The 9599-nt window shown below is 37.6% G+C and overlaps 1 long non-coding RNA gene across 2 annotated transcripts; it reads right to left on the bottom strand.

Moving 5' to 3' along the window:
- Positions 1–1308: 1308 nt before the first annotated feature.
- On the bottom strand, positions 1309–9585 carry LOC113541740 (uncharacterized). Of its 2 annotated transcripts, none has more exons than XR_008303904.1 (3): positions 9393–9585; positions 1992–2097; positions 1309–1723 (listed from the first exon to the last, which is right to left on the bottom strand). It is a non-coding gene; the product is annotated as an uncharacterized LOC113541740 (long non-coding RNA). The 2 variants fall into 2 exon arrangements; XR_008303903.1 differs by lacking the exon at positions 9393–9585 and adding an exon at positions 3266–4154.
- Positions 9586–9599: the final 14 nt, after the last annotated feature.

Raw genomic sequence — 9599 nt, 5'->3', positions numbered from 1 at the left:
CATTCTTCAAAAAAATGTGCAGATTTGAGTAGTGTAGCTGGATTGAGTCTGAGATAAGTGCGCATTCATGCGTTGCTGGAAAAGGATATACATACATTATATATATATATATATATATATATATATACACACACACATATAGATAGATATAGATCTATAGATAGATAGATAGGTAGACACTAGAAATCATGATCGGTAGTGCTGCAATTGGATAGTTACTACAATGGCCAAAGAGTGAGCACAGATTTTTTACCGCTGCAGAGCGAGAATTTTTGCTTGAAGGATTTGAAGAATTTCAAAACCTTATTAAAACACCTAAAAAGCTGCCAAAACAAAGAGAGAGGGCTGGCAAAAAGTCGCAGCCAAATTAAATGCGAAAGTGTTCCCCCAAGATAGTATTTTGTATATTTATTTGTTCACTTTAATTTTTGTGATTTATTGATTTATTTATTTATTTATTTATATCTTTGTCTGTCTGTCTGTCTGTCTGTCTATCTGTCTGTTTGGAAACAGCAGCCAAGAAAAAAGCAGAAAAAATGGGTTGTGGTCCTGCACCCCCATGTCATACCCTGGCAGAAGAGCTGGCACTTGGGCTTAATGTTAACCAGCCCATTGTGCAGAGCATCCCTGGGGCAGCTCTTCCTCAGAACCACAGCCAGGAAGCAGTAGCAGCAACACTTTCATTAAATGAGGTTTAAATTATTTACATGTTCATTATAATGATGTAATTTTTCTTTTGTCCAGTTGTAGATAATACACCAACACTTCTACCGGTTCACATGCAAGAGTTGAATGAAATATAAATAATAAATATTTTTTCATGTTAATTTTATATGGGGGGGGGCAACTGTGTTTGACAGCCATTTTATGTTCATTACAGGACAGTGAAGAAACCCTCTCAGATGGCTGTCCTTTGGAAGAAGTTTAAGTGTTTAAATATCTTAAATTGCATGTACTCGTGTAAGTGTACTATTTCTCCAAGCAAGACTGCAATAACAGTTGCAGGAGTCCATATCAACAGAGAGGCCTACATCTGCTGTAAATTTATTAATTTCTCCACAGAAGGTACAGTATGATGTCCGTTCCTTATATAAAAGGTGTCTTCTGATAAAGACTCAACATATGGAACTTAAAAAGCAAAAAAAAAATCCTGCAAGAGATTGAAATGAGCAACTTGAAGGAAACAAAATTTAAACTGGCAACAGAGTTGCTTCAGAGAGAACTTGTAAGTGTTAACTCACCATTGCACACACAGACTAATATTGTTGACTGTATATAACAATATCTCTAATTGCAGGTAAACGATGACTGAATGCTGCCTTTGACTGGGAGGGAAGAGAATAAAATGCATATGGGTCAAAGCATGTTTATGTTTTTTCTTTATTCAAAAAGGTCAATCAGAAATGGTGTTGCACAGTTCTATCCCCTGCAGCTCTTCCACTAGGATGGTCCAAGTGCACTGGCTGGAGGTCATCATCAGGCTGCGCCTCCACCACAGGGGTCGTCTCTTTTCTGATGGTGGCAGTGTTGTGTAGTACAGAGCATGCAACGATAATGTCGCAGGCCCTGTCAGGTGCAACCTTCAGCCTTTTCACACACTGAAATCTTCCCTTCAGTTGGCTGATTGTCATTTCAATGCGTGCCCTTGTCATGGCTGGAGCTGCATTGTAACAGGTTTGTTGACCGGGGTTTGAGTCAGGGAATGGAGTCAAGAAGTAAGCCCCTGTTTCCAAACAGGATCCCATCAAAACCATGTTCAATTAATGTGCATAAATTTGACTTTCTGAAGATTCTTGAGTCATGCACAGATCCAGTTCACTCTGCCTCTACATTTGTTATAAGGCACATCGAGTCACACACCATCTAAGATATTTTATTCAGTGCACATCGATCAACTACATTTTACTTTTTGATTCAATACCTTTTAGGTTAATATACTATTAATAATCTGAAAGCTCGATAATATTAAGATAATCTTAATAGTAGCCTACCTGCATGTTTATACTGTAAACCTTCTTTCTGTTCACAAAATCACCTTCATTGGGGCCTTGATTGGAATTTGTGTGCAGTCTATGGCACCAATCATATTTGGGAAGCCTGGGGGACACATAAGACATGCTTACTGGCATGGTCATGATTGAATGATCTTCAATTATAATTAAAATGGCAAAAACCTGCAATGGCAAAAAAATGACTCATGTGACTCAGATGACTAAGTGACTAAATACCACAAAACCTCCAAAAATTGCTTGAGCACCAGGTATACTTTGCGAATGGCACAACAGACAGCACTTTTCACTACGTTCTCTGCATCTCCAATAGTGTACAAGAAAGTGTGCATTGAATTCTGAAAGCTCTCCGTATCATTCGTGCATCTTCTGCAACAGGTTGCTCTCGTAAAAATGGAGAGGACATGGATGCGACAGACTTTCTGTATCACCTCCACTTATAAAGCTGCGATCTAACCCTGTTTATGTGAAATAAACCAGCTCTCGAGCAGGTTTGAGCTTACTGACCTGTTGCTGTGATAGCAACTCCAGGATGAGCTTCGAAGAACCAAACAATTCTGGATCATGTTAAAAAAGTCAACGGTGAAATCCGGATAATTGAGTAATTTGTGTAGGAAGAACGGGCCCCAGATCTCTTTGCTCAGCTTTGTTACGTTCTTATGTTAATTCAGAACTTTCACAACTCATTCACAAAACAAACGCAGATGTTTCAATCAAACCTCATAAAGCAATGTAGTATCACGGACACTGTATGTTTATAGCAAGCAGCATAAAAAATCAAAACCAGACTTTATGGACATTGAGTTACTGTAAAACAGTGGTTGCAGTGGTTTTATGGCAGCTTCAAAGAGGGCAGTATTTCCATATTGCCAGAATACTGTAGGCTACGAGTGGCTGTTTGAGTTACTGTTTGTCCAAGATATTGTTAGAAAAACTGCACACTGATTAAAAGTACAATAGCCAATACAATAACTAGAGTAATTTTTTATTTCTTACTAATATATAATATGGAAAATACATAGAAAATGATTTTTAAAATTTATGTAAGCCATGGTGTATCATGTGGCTGAAAAAACCTGTTTGGAAGCTTGTCTGGGTTTACAGTCTTTTTATAGACACTCCTCAATACCGTTTCACTCCACCCCATCTCGGTCTGTTCATAAAAACATAGCATGCTTCCAAAAAACTGAATGCCAACTTTACATAATGAATCAAATCAATATATTTTTATAATTTAATGCTTTGGATGAACCAACCTCATTGAAATGCATGTAGTGCTAAATAACTGAATCAAACTCCCGCGTATACACCGAAGACCTCTGAAGGTGTGCTGTGGTATCTGACACCAAGACGTTAGCAGCAGATCCTCCAAGTCCTGTAAGTTGCGAGGTGGGGCCTCCACAGATCAGACTTGTTTGTCCAGCACATCCCACAAGTGGTGTACTTGATCTGCAACAATGTTTAGGTAGGTGGTACGTGTCAAAGTAATATCCACATGAATGCCAGAACCCAAGGTTTCCCAGCAGAACACTGCCCAGAGCATCACACTGCCTCCACCAGCTTGCTTTCTTCCCATAGTGCATCCTGGTGCCATCTCTTCCTCAGGTAAGCAACGCACCTGCACCCGGCCGTCCACATGATGTAAAAGAAAATGTAATTCGTCAGACCAGGCCACCTTCTTCCATTGCTCCATGGTCCAGTTCTGATGCTCATGTGCCCATTATAGGCACTTCTGGCAGTGGACAGGGGTCAGCATGGACACACTGAACAGTCTGCAGCTACGCAACACCTTACACACCAAGCTGCGATGCACTGTGTGTTCTGACACCTTTCTGTCATAGCCAGCATTAACCTTTTCAGCAATTTGTGCTACAGTAGCTCTTCTGTGGATCAGACAGGATGGGCTAGCCTTCGCTCCTCTCAGCAAACTGAGCTCAGGATCAAACCGCGAATTGAGAATGATGCAAGGTACACAGGCCCTTATTCATGGTTAAATCAGATCATAAAAAACAAGTTCATGCAAATTCCAGTAACAATTTCTTTATTCACGTATTACAACTTTGGTGTATCTGTAAGCTTGTCTGTTCCGGTCAGAGCACGTGTAAGTTTGAGTGTACCATGTGAACAAATTAAAATTGCTTGATTAAATAATTAAAAAACAATAGTCTATCATCAATAAGTAAGGCAAAGTAAGCATAGTGGAGTAACAATAAAAATATCAGATAACATTGATCACAATTGTGCACACAAGAACTTCAAACCAAAATGGAGTTTAGTGTCAACATGAAATTTGTGACTGTGAAGTAGATCTTTATGAGCTCATTAGACAATCTGACTAATGAGTTTTAAAATTAATAAAAACCTAGCTATAAATAGAGTTCACATAAGGTAAGGTTGAAAAAATGTTTTGTACCTTGTGGCTTTTATGAAAAACAGAGCACAAGTCCAACATAGCACACTAAGGCTAAACTTTTTAATTTAATTCAAGCCTTTTTAATTTAATGGTTAGCTTATAGCGTGCAAGTTCTCAATTGATTTTCAGCAATCTCGTCAATTATAAGCATTCTCTAGGAAAATGGAGCTACTGCGATCCACTACAGTAGGGCTTCTCAAACTTTTCACTGCCCTGGACCTTATTAACTGTAAAATAATAATAATAATAATAATAATAATAATAATAATAATAATAATAAACAAACAAATAAATCTATGGAGCTCCTCATTACAAATTTATTTTATGGACATAATCCAAAGGCTTATTGTTTAAATGTGTACAACAATATTCTGGTTATTTTTTGGTGCCATATGATTTTTCATTCCTGAACTTTCTTTGTTTCATTGTTTTTGAGTTACTGAGGTTTGGATTAATTCTAGTGATCAGTCAAACAGGCTAATAACCATCAGAACTCAATAATCAATATAATAGCTTCTGTAATGGTGGGTTGTGATTTTGACTACTGTAACAGCATTTTAAAAATTGCAGGCCACCTGCCTATGCTTCATGGACCCCACTGTGAGAACCATGGAACTACAGTAACATTACATGAAAGAGTTGACCAACTGTAGGCTTTTTTCTTTCAGATCATCTCTTTTGTACATGGACAAAAAGATGGGAAAGAAACAATAGTCATTCATATGTTCAATTATTTCAATGACCTCTTTGTCCTGTTCAGGTTTTTGTGGATCTGGAACCTATCCCAGGAACATTGAGAGAGAGGTAAGAATGCACATTGGATGTGACGTTCCAAAAGTTCCAAAAGTTTGGATTTTGATTTGGAGCAAAATTTTACAACCAAAACTGACCAAAACACCATATGTAAACATCATATCAGTAAGATCAAGAATATAAGTTAAAGCTCCATTTTCATGGATTTTGCTGCTACGATTTTCTATTACTAATAATAATTACTTTTTCAGCAGGGTTTTTGAATGAATTTTTTTGCACAGTTGAGCTTCAAACAAATACCTGCTGTGAGTGGTCTCCCTTTGAAGCCCCCTGCATTGGCCTGAACACCATCAGTGTTTTCTCTAACACACCTTACCCATACAGCATAATAGCTACTTATCAACACTAGAGAATGACTGCAAAGGAGATCACAAGTCCTAAATAAATATTTTTTGCTGTCAATTCATTATCCAATATTCTTTAAGTAGTTTGTCCACAGATTATCCAGATATTCTCCGATATATTTTCTTCCGTTGTCAGACTTATCAGTTACAAGTTCTGCAAATAGGTTGTTCGGAGTCCTTACGTTTTGTAAAGATACACTTACAATACAGCTTTGAGATAAGGCTGGTCATACCTGAAGATAATGTCCTATTGTGCTTGCTAGTTCAGACTTGTTCCGAGAAAACTGTTCCTGTTGGCATGTACATGTATTATATGTGATGGGCACTGGTTCACCGAAACTAGGCAGTTGATGATTGGGGAAAAAAATCGCCTTTTTCCAGTCTTAAACTGTCCAGTTTTGGTGAACCTGTGTCCACAGTTGCCTCATTCTTGGCTGACATCTTCTGCTGTTGTAGCCCATCCGTCTCAAGGTTCAGAATGTTGTGTTGTGATGCTTTTCTCTTCACCGTGGTTATAAAGAGTGGTTATTTGAGTTACTGTAGCCTTCCTGACAGCTCCGACCAGTCTAGTCGTTCTCCTCTGACTCCTCTCATATTTGTCCGCAGCACTGCCACTGACTGGATGCTTTTTGTTTTCTGCACCATTCTATGAAACTTTTTCTCCTGAAAATCCCAGGAGATCAGCAGTTTCTGAAAAACTCAAACCAACCTGTTCAATGTCACTGATGTCACACGATCTGACCTAATAAGTATAATTTATTATAAGATAAGTATTTTTCCAGTTACACACTTTTTGTAATTTTGCCACTGTACGCAACTACAATGGATTTGAAATGAAGCAGTCAAGTTGTGATTGAAGTGTGGACTTTCAGCTTTAATTCAAGGGGTTTAACAAAAATATTGCATTAACCGTTTAGGAATTACAGCCATTTTTACATAGTCCCTCCATTGTCTCAAAAGTGATTGGACAAACTAACATAATTATAAATATTAGGATTATTTTTAATACTTGGAGGCAAATCCTTTGCAGGCAATGCCTGAAGTCTGGAACCCATGGACATCACCAAATGCAGAGTTTCCTCCCTTGAGATGCTTCACCAGGCCTTTACTGCAGCCGCCTTCAGTTGCTGCTTGTTTGTGGGTCTTTCTGCGATCAGTTTTGTCTTCAGTATATGAAAGGCATGCTCCTTTGGGTTGAGGTCAGGTGAATCACTCAGCCATTTAAGAACATTCCATTTCCAAGCTCTTGGGTTGCTTTTGCGATGTGATTTTGGGTCATTGTCCATCTGTACTTTGAAGCTCTGTCCTATCAGTTTTGCAGCATTTGACTGAATCTGAGCAGAAAGTATAGATCTATATGCTTCAGAATTCATCCTGCTACTTCTATCAGCAGTCACATCATAATAAACACCAATGACCCAGTTCCACTGGCAGCAATACATGCCCATGCCATAACACTGCCTCCACATGTTTGACAGGTGATGTGGTATGCTTTGGATCATAAGCAAACTGGTCAGGCTTTTTTTAGAGGGTTTTTTTTAAGCAAAGTCTAATCTGGCCTTTCTGTTCTTAAGTGTTACCAACAGTTTGCATAATTAACTGTATTAACATTCATGAAGGCTTCTCTTGATTGGAGACTTTGATAATGATACGCCTACCACCTCCAGAGTATTCTTGACTTGGCTAGATGTTGTGAAGGGGTTTTTCTTCACCAAGGAAAGAATTCTTCAATCATCCACTTTTGTTGTCTTCTGTGGTCTTCCAGGCCTTTTGGTGTTGCTGAGCTCGTCAGTGCATTCCTTCTTTTCAGGAATGTACCAAATTGTTGATTTGGCCACTCCTAAAGTTTCTGCTGTCTCTCTCATAGGTCTGTTTTGTTTTTTCAGCCTAATGATGGCCTCCTTCACTTGGAGGCGTAAAACAAAGGAATAAAACAAAACCTTCCAAAACTACTGGGGCCAATTGTTTGTGTCCTCGTAGCTAGTTATGTCTAGGTTAGTTATGTCTAGGTTAGGACACATTTGGCTTAAAATTCTTGCCCCTGGACCTATTGGTGCCTAAAGTCAACAATATCTCAACTGCAATTATCTGGGTACAATTCTTTAGAAGTATAAAAAATGAATGCTAGCACAGATTTCTCTGTGAACAAACTGTTCTTTCCCTTGCTGTTTGAAACCAATAAAACCAGTCTCTCAAGCACAGAGGCAGAGGAAATGTCAGTACAGACTTAATAGTGTGGTATTCCTAACTGAAGTATTTAGTGGATTGTATATAATAAACACCATTTCCACTACTACATACTGCATTTTCCTGTACAAATAAGTTTAAATGGTTTAACTAGGGGTCTCACTCTATAGAAGAAAACACCTGTTTAACATACTTTGCTGTCTAAAGTTTGGAACCACAAACAACAACAGAGCAATAAGGCCACACCCACTAAAATTTGCATCTTATTTGGAAACTGTGGGACAAAGCAAGTCACTGTTTAATCAGCGTTCTGAATTTGCCACTTAGTCATGCCTAGGTATAGTACGTCAACGTTCACCTGCCGCACTTTTAAAAACTGGTTCAGCCAGATCGGGTGTCCGCAGGTTTGTTCCACCCATCCCTCCCCCATTTAACTAACACAGAGACAAAAAAACAGCACACTCAATCTCTTGGAATATTTGTGTCTATTGATTTCACAATTCCTATGGTTTTACCTGATTAATATGTAAAAAAAAATCAGTTAAAAAAAAAAAAAAAAAAAACTTCACTTCCCATGATTTCCTCACTGCCCCTATAAGGTATGATGTGATGAGAAACAGCAAAAAAGTTCATCAGGTGCTCTGGATTGATCTGAAGGACTTTACATCAGTGCTAATTTAAATCTAAATACTGAATGTAGGATTTTTGAATGAATGATTTTTTTATAATAATATAACATCTAATAATAACATCTAACGATTTCATCGATGTAATCAACATTCTCTTACTTGTAGCACAGTATCACGTTCACACCAGCAAATTTTCTGAGCCTAAGCTTCATTTTCATCATTATTTTTTCAGAACATTTTGTCTCTGTTTTAAAGTACAGTAAGCATTGTGACCCCTGAAATGTGTAATATTTATACATTTTTATCATAGTATATGATAATCTCCTGTCAGTCTTTCTTTTTTTTTTTTGTACTGTTGTTGTCCTGTAGTTGTAAATGTAATATGTGTCTTATAATAACAATAAAAGTGAAGTCATTCTATAAAATCTGACTGTCTGTCAAATACGAATAACATTTTACACTTTCAAACCCAAACCCATTATATTATATTATTATAAATATTTGGAAAACAATCACATGATTAAGCTAATATCGTATTATACCTTAAGAGTCAGGGGTGGAAATGTGGAAAATATCTGTTGTTTCTTGGAGTTTTTGGAGGTTTAGCTTCTCTGTACACTTTATTAACTTTATTGACTGCATAGCCATATGTGCAATAACAGACACACCTTTGTATATGCAATGCTTTTTAGTGCCTAAAGGCTTTTAGCTAGGTTTCTGCCACAGTAATGCCAGACATTGTGGAGGAGGAAAGTGTAAATGGTTCTTCAAAATTTAGTCTGCTTTTTAAAAGAATAGCAGTGTCTCATTTGCTCAGCTAGGTATATGTGTGGCTTTTATAAATGTCGCCAGTGTCAGATGGAAAAGAAAAATAATAGAGCATATAGAATCTCAATCCTTCAATTACTTTGTTTACACTGATTTTCTGTCTAGCAGAACTTATAGAAAGGGTAAATCCACTACCGTGATCGATCTACCTTTAAAAAAAATCACTGACCTTTCACTTACAACACCAAAATGCTTGAGACTATGACTCACACACTCCGTTTCTGATGTAAAAAAGATGAAGATCAGCAGTAAAAAGGATGTGACTATACAAGGCTACATGTTGTTATTTTGTTGAAAGTAGGTAAGATACTAGTAGGTGAGTCACAATCTCATGGAAAGTCTCATTCTAGCAATGAACAAGACGAAACAGCCAAAC

The sequence above is a fragment of the Pangasianodon hypophthalmus genome, chromosome 15, assembly GCF_027358585.1.
Source record: "Pangasianodon hypophthalmus isolate fPanHyp1 chromosome 15, fPanHyp1.pri, whole genome shotgun sequence".
NCBI classification, from domain to species: domain Eukaryota; kingdom Metazoa; phylum Chordata; class Actinopteri; order Siluriformes; family Pangasiidae; genus Pangasianodon; species Pangasianodon hypophthalmus.
Note: the sequence above shows the minus strand (reverse complement) of the source record. Positions and strands in the feature narration are given on the sequence as shown.